Raw genomic sequence first — 9,981 nt, forward strand, 5'->3', positions numbered from 1 at the left:
GGAGACCTCTGCGGTCTGAGGGCTCAGGGGGCATTCTGAGGGCTCAGGAGGCATTCTCGCTTTTTAGTCTGGATACTTGGGCACTTAGGAAAGCAAGCGATTTGAAAGAGCAAAGACAAAGAAATGCGTCTGGAGCCGGGAATCCAAATCGTGTCTGGCACTTGTCCATACACACAGTCAGCACCGACGGGGAGCGGCCAGCCGCGGGGGAGTGATCGGTCTCGTTTCATCCCAACAGCTGGGCGGATGTTGATTGTTCCAATTCACAGGTGAGACACGGAGACTCTGAGAGGTGAAGGAACTTGTCCAAGGCCACACAGCCAGACTTGGGAGGAAAGTGAACCCGCGTCAACTTAACTCGGATCAGGGTGAAGTTTATGCTTAGCACTGAGCACCGTAGTGCCTGACACGTAGTAGCGCTCAGTGAATGTTGGTTGGTTTGTGGAATGGAGATGAATGAGTGTCTGGCCCTTGACTTTCTTGGCTGGGAGTTAAGGGACTCTGGAACTCTTTAAGAATCAGGAGGTTATCTCTTTTATTATCTGGAGAGAGAGGACCAAAAAAAAAAAGATGAAAAGTTTGGAGGGTTTTGAGTGCTCTGGAAAACAGGCGAGGAAATACTACAAATGGCAGGAAGGGAGAAAGTCAAGTGGGCACGTGAAAGGAGAGTGACGCCCTCTGGGGACAGCAAGAGCTGCTAAGTCCCTGCGAGTTGAAATGGAGTGCTTCACGAGCACCAGGAAACCCGGCTTTTGTCCCAGACTCAGGAAATCATTTTCATCCTGCACTTCTCTGGGGTGACAACAGCCACAATGCTAGGTACTGTTTGTTGAGCACTTTTCTGGGCTGGGCAGGCTGGTAAGCACTTTACAAGAGATAACTCAATACATGGGAGACAGTTACTGTTGTTCCCACTTGATGGATAAGGAAATTGAGGTCATGGGTGGTGGAGCAAGGATTTGACCCCAGCTGTGCTGGTCTGTGGGGAAAACAAGGCGAAGGTGCTGGAGCAGGGAGAGGGGCTGTTGGACTAACAGTGTTAGTTAGTGTTAGTTAGTCCAACTCCTTGGACTAACACTGTCAGTTAGGGCTGGTACCTGGGGTTTCTCCAGGACCCTGGAAGTGTCCATCAAGCTCTCCCAGAACTGAAAACCTAGAGAGGACAGAAGTAGGAAGGAGAAAGGGATCAGAGTGTGAGGGCTGGACCAGGGCTGGACTTTGCGGTCATTTATCCCCAAGAGACTATGGGCAATGTAGACGGGAACAGTCAATGTGCCAGTTTCATTTTGTTAAAGTTACTAAGAGGGCGACAGAGGATGGGATGGTTGGATGACATCACCGATTCAATGGACATGAACTTGGGCAAACTCCAGGAGATGGTGAGGGACAGGCAAGCCTGGTGTGCTGCAGTCCATGGGGTTGAGAAGAGTCAGACATGACTTGGCAACTGAACAACAGCTATAAAGTAAACAGCAGTAGTTAGAGCTGGAACATTGAAAGGAAGTGTGGACTGAGTGGGCCAAGCGAGGCAAAGCTGGGGAGAGCTGGCCTGAAGCAATGGACAAGAGTTAGTTCAGTGTTTTGTTTTGTTTTATTTTTTTGTCATTCAGTAGCTAAGGTGTGTCCTACTCTTTGCAACCCCATGGATTGCAGCATGCCATGCTTCCCTGTCCTTCACTATCTCCCAGAGTTTGCTCAAACTCATATCTATTGAGTCAGTAATGCCCTCCAACCATCTCTTCCTCTGTCACCCCCTTCTCCTCTTGCCCTCAATCTCTCCCAGCATCAGGGTCTTTTCCAATGAGTTGGCTCTTTGCATCAGGTGCCAAAGTATTAGAGCTTCAGCATCAGTCCTTCCAATGAACATTCAAGGTTGATTTCCTTTAGGATTGACTGGTTTGATCTCCTTGCTGTCCAAGGGACTCTCAAAAGTCTTCAGCTCCACAGTTCAAAAACATCAATTCTTTGGCACTCAGCCTTCTTTGTGGTCCAACTCTCACATCCATACATGACTAGTGGAAAAACCATAGCTTGTTCAGCTTAGGGTTTTTTCTTCTTCTTCTTTTAAATATTCAGAAACTATGCTTATGAGTGGAGAAATCTCTCTGAACCCCTAAACTGAGTCAGGGGGAGGATTCCATCTATTTCTCACAGCCAATTGCAGATTTTATGAATCCATAATTTTATTTGTCCCAAAATGTGTTCACTGTTTTTGGTTACATTGAAATTTAATATTTTTGTATAACACATATATTTCTTTATTCATGATTTTCTTTTCTAAAACCACATTATGGATAGATATTTATTTCCTTTGTGTTAATTTCACGTGGAACATGGAAAGCCCATCATTGGTCATATTCAGGTCTTTTTTTTTTCTTTTTAGTCCTTTGGAAAGTTGCCTCCATTTATGCTCCCTTTTCTTCCTCTCTCTCTCTTTTTTTCCCTTCTACTTTCTTCTTCTTTAACCCCCAGTGGCACACTCCAACCTTCCCTCTATCACAGTCCCAGTCTTCTTGGTGGTCCTCATCTTTGTACATATCTGTGGCCCCTACAAGACTAGGAGCTTCTCCAGACAGACTCAGTGAATTGTTCATTTTCTTAATTCCCCTAGCCCACAATCTGTATCACATCGTAGGTGCTTAATAAGAGATGATTGAATGAAAGAAGAGAAAAAAAATGAAGGGACAGAGAATCTTGAGGGTCAGAATTTGACCTCTACTGGTGCCCTATAGTCCTGGCCTCAAAAGGAAGCCAGAAAAGCTGCCCCTCATCACTCCACTGCCTGGAGAGTCTGAGACTTTGCCGGGTTTCTTTCCATCCCCTGGTGGTCCGGTGGCTAAGACTCGGTGCTCCCAATGCGGGGGGCCTGGGTTCCATCCCTAGTCAGGGAACTAGATCCCACATGCTGCACCTTTGGGTTCACATGCTGCAACTAAGACCCAAACCAGACGCACACACAAAAAGAATAGTCACTATTTATTGAGCACTCTGGGGTAAGGAAATTAAAACACAGATTTGTTGAGTTGCTTGAGTTTCCATAGGGAGCTGATGACAGAGTTGAGTAGAAAGGAGAACACACACTTGTTGAGGGCTTGTTGCACCGCTCCCACTTTCTGTATATCACAGCCTCTTCACCATGATTCTGTGAGTTAGGGTCTATCATCAACCCCATTTTACAGATCAATCTATTGAGGCTACTGGACCTTCATCCACCACCACTGCCTGGCTGTGAGATGGACAAGAGAACCTCTCTCGCCCTCCAGACCTCAGAAAGCTCTGGCAAATCAATGTCCCACTGAAGGGAAGGGAAGTGGAGGACCACTGGACACAGAACACAAACAGGAAGCCAGCCTTAAAGCACTGACCCAGGCAAGGAGTCCAGGGACAGCTCTGGAAGCCTCTCCTGGTGGCCCCGTCTGGCTTCAGAACCAAGGCTCCCTTCAGCCACTCGAAGCCTGAGTCTTGTCCATGGCATGGCCATGCACACAACCCACAGGTTCCAGAAAGCACAGAGGCCCAGTCAGCTCACCTGAACTCACCTCTCCGGTGGGTGTCCACGCTCAGCCCTGAAGCAGGCACTGAGTCTATGCCGTTCCCCTGGGCTTGCCCCCAGCCTGGAGCCATGGTCTGAAAAGAATGCAGGATTCAAAGTCAGATGCCTCTGAGTTAGATTCTGTCTTTATTCTCATTTACTGTGTGTCTTTACACAAGTGGCTCTGACTCACTGAATCTCTGAAAACTGGGGAAGAGGATTGTCGCAAGCGTTGAATGAGGTGATGCGCACACGGTATCAGCTGTTAGCACAAGCTGGCAACTAGCAGGCATTCAGCACATGTTGCTTATTACTGCTCTTCCTTTTTCATCTCACACACCTTGGAGCCTGCCTTGTTAGTCATCAGTTGCTTTGTAACAAGCAGCCCCAAAACTTAGTGGCTTAAAACAACAACAAGGAATGCCATGGTGATCCAGTGGTTAAGAATCTGCCTGCAAATGTAGGAGATACGGGTTCGGTCCTTGCTTCAGGAAGGCTCCACATGGCTCAGGAAAAAGTAAGCCCATGTGCTGCAGCTACTGAGCCTGAGCTCTTGAGTCTGGAACAAGAGAAGCCACTGCAACGAGAAGTCGGCACACCACAATTAGAGAGGAGCCCCTGCTAGCCACAACTAGAGAATGCCTGCTGGAGAAGGCAATGGCACCCCACTCCAGTACTCTTGCCTGGAAAATCCCATGGACCGAGGAGCCTGGTAGGCTGCAGTCCATGGGGTCGCTAAGAGTCGGACACGACTGAGCGACTTCACTCTCACTTTTCACTTTCCTGCATTGGAGAAGGAAATGGCAACCCACTCCAGTGTTCTTGCCTGGAGAATCCCAGGGACAGGGGAGCTTCCTGGGCTGCTGTCTATGGGGTCGCACAGAGTCGGACACAACTGAAGCGACTTAGCAGCAGCAGCAGCAGAGAATGCCTGCTCGCAGCAACAAAGACCCAGCACAGCCAAAAATAAACAGATACATAAATTTAAACAACTACAAATTGTAATTTCTCACAATTTGGGGGGTTTTGGATGGGTGGAAAAGTTGGCTTAAAGCTCAACATTCAGAAAACTGAGATCATGGCATCCGGTCCCATCACTTCAGGGCAAGGAAGGAAACAGTGGAAACAGTGGCAGACTATTTTTCTGGGCTCCAAAATCACTGCAGATGGTGACTGCAGCCATGAAATTAAAAGATACTTACTCCTGGAAAGAGAAGTTATGACCAACCTGGACAGCATATTAAAAAGCAGAGACATTATTTTCCCAACAAAGTTCCGTCTAGGCAAGCCTATGGTTTTTCCAGTAGCCACGTATGGATGTGAGAGTTGGACTTTTAAGAAAGCTGAGCACCGAAGAATTGATGCTTTTGAACTGTGGTGTCAGAGGAGACTCTTGAGAGTCCCTTGGACTGCAAGGAGACCCAACCAGTCCATCCTAAAGGAAATCAGTCCTGAATATTCATTGGAAGGACTGATATTGAAGCTGAAGCTCCAATACTTTGGCCACATGATGCAAAGAACTGACTCATTGGAAAAGACCCTGACGCTGGGAAAGATTGAAGGCAGGAGGAGAAGGGGACCACAGAGGATGAGATGGTTGGATGGCATCACCAACTCAACGGATATGAGTTTCAGTGAACTCCGGGAGTTGGTGATGGACAGGGAGGCCTGGCATGCTGCAGTCCACAGGGTTGCAAAAAGCCGGACACGACTGAGCGACTGCACTGAACTGGGTGGGTTCTTCTACTCCACCTGGTACGACTGGGGTCACTGAGGCCGCTGCACTGTCTCTTCTTCCACGAGGTTTCTCGTGCTCCAGGGTTTTCCTTGTGGTCCCTCTCTCTGGAAACACAGTCTGGGCTTCCTCAGAGATGACAGCTGGGTCCCAAAGGAGTGAAAGAGGAAGCTGACAGCCCTCTTACAAATGCATCTGTCAGTCAGTGAGTCAGTTCTCACAACCTCTTGCCTTCCCTCACCCATGTCTTAGCCAAGCCTCCACTCATTCTGTCTAGTGAAGACATTCCATCCGACTGAAAAAACTGTGTGTGTGTGTGTTAGTCACTCAGTTGTGTCCAATTCTTTGCGACCCCATGGACTGTAGCCCGTTAGGCTCCTCTGTCCATGGATGGCATTTCCCAGGCAAGAATACCAGCGTGAGTTGCCATTTCATTCTACAGGGGATCTTCCCGACCCAGGGATTGAACCCAGGTCTCCTGCATTGCAGGCAGATTCTTTTCCATCTGAGCCACCAGGGAAGCCAGAAAATATTTACTGAGATCCATCATGGCAGCCAGTCAGAGTGCTGAGAAATGGCAAGGTGAGAAATAACTTCTCTCTTCATTCAAGAAACTTTCGAGAGGAATTAAAACAACAACAACAACAAACCAAACCCAACAAAAATAAAAACTGATTCATCAAGCTCTCGCTACCTCCAGGTGCCACCGAGTTCAAGCTTGTAGTCTTGTGCAAGACAGGGCAATAAACTGAGACACGAGTTTTGGAGCAAGGAATGGCGATTATTCTGAAAGCTGGCCAACTGAGAAAATGATAGACTCATGTTCCAAGAGCCATCTTACCTGAGTTAGAATCCAGACTTCTTTTATACTAAAAAGAGGGGGTAGTAAAGTCAAACATTTCCTGGTTCCGGTCAGCCTCTGGAGGATCTGTGTTCATTTCTCCCTTCCTGCAGTCATTTACCAGGTGGGCCTGGTCAGGAGGTTTCCTGGTGAGCTAAACAAAGGTATTTTAGTTTAACGCTCACTACCTGGGAGGCACGGTTCTCAGAGATAGGCCATTATGTATCACTGAGGCTTACAGGCAACATCCCTTTAGTGATTTAACGTGTAATAGAATACAAATACTCTTCCCTACTATACAGGTGTGGGCCTGAGCTGGGTCTGAATCATCCAGGCCTGATTCTGACCTAGTAGCACACTCCCTGGAGAAGGCAATGGCACCCCACTCCAGTACTCTTGCCTGGAAAATCCCACGGACGGAGGAGCCTGGAAGGCTGCAGTCCATGGGGTCGCTGAGGGTCGGACACGACTGAGCGACCTCACTTTCACTTTTCACTTTCATGCATTGGAGAAGGAAATGGCAACCCACTACAGTGTTCTTGCCTGGAGAATCCCAGGGACGGGGGAGCCTGGTGGGCTGCCATCTATGGGGTCGCATAGAGTCAGACATGGCTGAAGCGACTTAGCAGCAGCAGCAGCACACTCTCCCGGCTCAGAACTACAGTAACTTGCAGTACAATCTAGGAATGTGAGCCTACAACTTGTGCAGTGATCCCACACGCCAGGGATTCCTGGATGGGCTTGCTGTCATATTCTCTGCACCTGTTCTCCAAAAGGCAATTGTACCAGTGACAGAGAGCCTGAGTCCCAGTTACGGTTCAGAAAATGTGGTCATCTTAACTGAAGGAAAAAAAGACCGTAGTCCAGGGAGAAATTATTTCCAGCCGGGGAGGCTGGGGGAGCCTTCCTGGAGCAGGTGCTTTTGACACCAGGCTTTGAAGGAAGGGTAGAGTTTAATCAGAGGAGACTGGGGAAGAACATTCCAGATGGAAGGACCAGCTTGAATGAAGGGCCAGAAATGGGAGCATCTGGGCCCCAGAAGGGGACCATGGGCTGGCTGGTGGCAATCGGAAAAGTAGCCACATCCCAGCAAATGTGCCCTCTGGCAGGAATGGGAGCCTTGGGCTAAAAATATGACTCTTCGGTCTGAACAGGCAGCCTGGGCCCTGCACAGACCTTGGCATCACATCTGGGTCTCAGTACCTGACACTGCTGCTGCTGCTGCTAAGTCGCTTCAGTCATGTCCAACTCTGTGCAACCCCATAGACGGCAGCCCACCAGGCCCCGCCATCCCTGGGATTCTCCAGGCAAAAACACTGGAGTGGGTTGCCATTTCCTTCTCCAATGCATGAAAGTGAAAGGTGAAAGTGAAGTCACTCAGTCGTGTCCGACTCTTAGTGACCCCATGGACTGCAGCCTACCAGGCTCCTTCATCCATGGGATTTTCCAGGCAAGAGTACTGGAGTGGGGTGCCATTGCCTTCTCCACAGTATCTGACACAGATGGGCTTAAAAGCGAGGTCTCCTCTGAGGGGCTCATGACAAAGGGAGTTCAGGGCTGGAGTGCTTTCAGTTTCTCAACATCACACCTGAGTCTTACGAATTTGCCCTCCGTTTTCCACCACGGAGAGAGACCCAGGAGAGGGAACGAGCCAAGACTGGGGAAGAAAAGATGTGTGAAGATAAGATTTAAAACCTGGCAACTCTGGGACTTCCCTGATGGTCCAGTGGCTCAGACTCCAAGCTTGCAGTGCAGGGGACTGAGTTTGATCCCTGGGCAGTGAACTAGATCCCACATGCCACAACTAAGACCTCGTGCAGCCAAATGAATACATGTACATTTAGTTAAAAACTTGGTAACTTCGGCTGAGAGGAGAGAGTGAAAATTTTGAGGGACAGGGCTTCCCTGGTGGCTCAGTCCTCCTGCCAATGCAGGAGACTCAGGTCGGGAAGATCCCCTGGAGAAGGAAATGGCAACCCACTCCTGTATTCTTGCCTGGGAAATCCCATAGACAGAGGATTCTAACAGGCTGCAGTCCATGGGGTTGCAAAGAATTGGACACAATTTAGCAACTGATCACCAGGAGGGAAAGGAAAAAAGAAATTCACTAAGAAGGCTTCTAAATGAAGATGGGATGCCAAGTACCAAAAAAGCAAGTCCCAACTCAAGGCTGTATATTGTCACCCTGTTTATTTAACTTATATGCAGAGTACATAATGAGAAACGCTGGACTAGAAGAAACACAAGCTGGAATCAAGAATGCTGGGAGAAATATCAATAACCTCAGATATGCAGATGTCACCACCCTTATGGCAGAAAGTGAAGAGGAACTAAAAAGCCTCTTGATGAAGGTGAAAGTGGAGAGTGAAAAAGTTGGCTTAAAGCTCAACATTCAGAAAATGAAGATCATGGCATCCAGTCCCATCACTTCATGGGAAATAGATGGGGAAACAGTGGAAACAGTGTCAGACTTTATTTTTCTGGGCTCCAAAATCACTGCAGATGGTGACTGCAGCCATGAAATTAAAAGACGCTTACTCCTTGGAAGGAAAGTTATGACCAACCTAGATAGCATATTCAAAAGCAGAGACATTCCTTTGCCAACAAAGGTCCGTCTAGTCAAGGCTATGGTTTTTCTTGTGGTCATGAATGGATGTGAGAGTTGGACTGTGAAGAAGCCTGAGCGCCGAATGCTTTTCAACTGTGGTGTTGGAGAAGACTCCTGAAAGTCCCTTGGACTGCAAGGAGATCCAACCAGTCCATTCTAAAGGATATCAGCTCTGGGATTTCTTTGGAAGGAATGATGCTAAAGCTGAAACTCCAGTACTTTGGCCACCTCATGCGAAGAGTTGACTCGTTGGAAAAGACTCTGATGCTGGGAGGGATTGGGGGCAGGAGGAGAAGGGGACGACAGAGGATGAGATGGCTGGATGGCATCACTGACTCAATGGACATGAGTCTGAGTGAACTCTGGGAGTTGGTGATGGACAGGGAGGCCTGGCGTGCTGCGATTCATGGGGTCGCAAAGAGTGGGACACGACTGAGCGACTGATCTGACCTGAATGGCAGGATTCCTGGATTGTGGTTCTCTTTCCCAGTGAGAATCTTCCCATTTTTGAATCTTCCTCAGCATGGAGCCTGAGAAGCCACACCAGCTGAAGGCGTTGACACGTGACCAGGAGTACGCCTAAGGGAAGAGTACAGGAAGGTCATTGGCAGGAGAGTGTAGGAATCGGGTCCTGCCCTCTGTGGCAGGATTCCAGAAATGTGGTACTGGAGAAATAATGGATCTCAAAATCTAACTTTCTGGCGCAAAAGGGAGAAGACAACTCAAATTGAGAAAAAAGTATATTTGCTAAGCATATGTCTGAAAAGGGTCTGATATCCAGAGTATCTAAAGAACACATCTCAGTAACAAAAAGACAGACAACCCCATGAAAATGTGGGCAAAGGACTTGAACAGACATTTCTCCAAAGAAGATATACAAATGGCCAACAAACATATGAAAAAAGCCTCAACATCATTAGCCATCAGGGAAATGCAAATTAAAAGAACAGTGAGATACAGCTTCATACCCTCTGGGATGCCTGTATGGAAAATAACAAGTGTTGGTGAGGATGGGAATGTATTGGAACACTCATATATTGCTGATGGGAAGGTAAAATGGTGTACCTGCTCAGTAAAACAGGATGGAGGGTCCTCAAAACATTGAACGTAGAATTATCACATAACCCAGCAATTCTACACCTAGGTGTTTACCTAAAAGAGTCGAAGACAGAGGTTCAAACAAAAGCTTATACAGGACTGTCCATAGCAGCATTATTCACAGTAGTCAAAAGGTAGAAACAACCCAAATGTCCATTAACAGCTGA

At 47.9% G+C, this 9,981-nt stretch overlaps 1 long non-coding RNA gene across 7 annotated transcripts; it reads right to left on the minus strand.

The window, feature by feature from the left end:
* Positions 1-403: 403 nt before the first annotated feature.
* On the minus strand, positions 404-6,244 carry LOC147362388 (uncharacterized). Of its 7 annotated transcripts, XR_015136181.1 has the most exons (4): positions 6,109-6,244; positions 3,530-3,627; positions 1,098-1,153; positions 409-542 (listed from the first exon to the last, which is right to left on the minus strand). It is a non-coding gene; the product is annotated as an uncharacterized LOC147362388 (long non-coding RNA). The 7 variants fall into 7 exon arrangements; XR_015136177.1 differs by lacking the exon at positions 1,098-1,153 and having other exon boundaries at positions 404-542; positions 3,540-3,627; XR_015136179.1 differs by lacking the exons at positions 1,098-1,153; positions 6,109-6,244 and adding an exon at positions 5,962-6,101 and having other exon boundaries at positions 404-542; positions 3,540-3,627.
* Between the last annotated feature and the right edge of the window lie 3,737 nt (positions 6,245-9,981).

Source organism: Bos grunniens, chromosome 11 (genome assembly GCF_055505025.1).
Source record: "Bos grunniens cultivar Pamir isolate PY7600 chromosome 11, Bosgru_T2T1.0, whole genome shotgun sequence".
Classification (NCBI taxonomy): domain Eukaryota; kingdom Metazoa; phylum Chordata; class Mammalia; order Artiodactyla; family Bovidae; genus Bos; species Bos grunniens.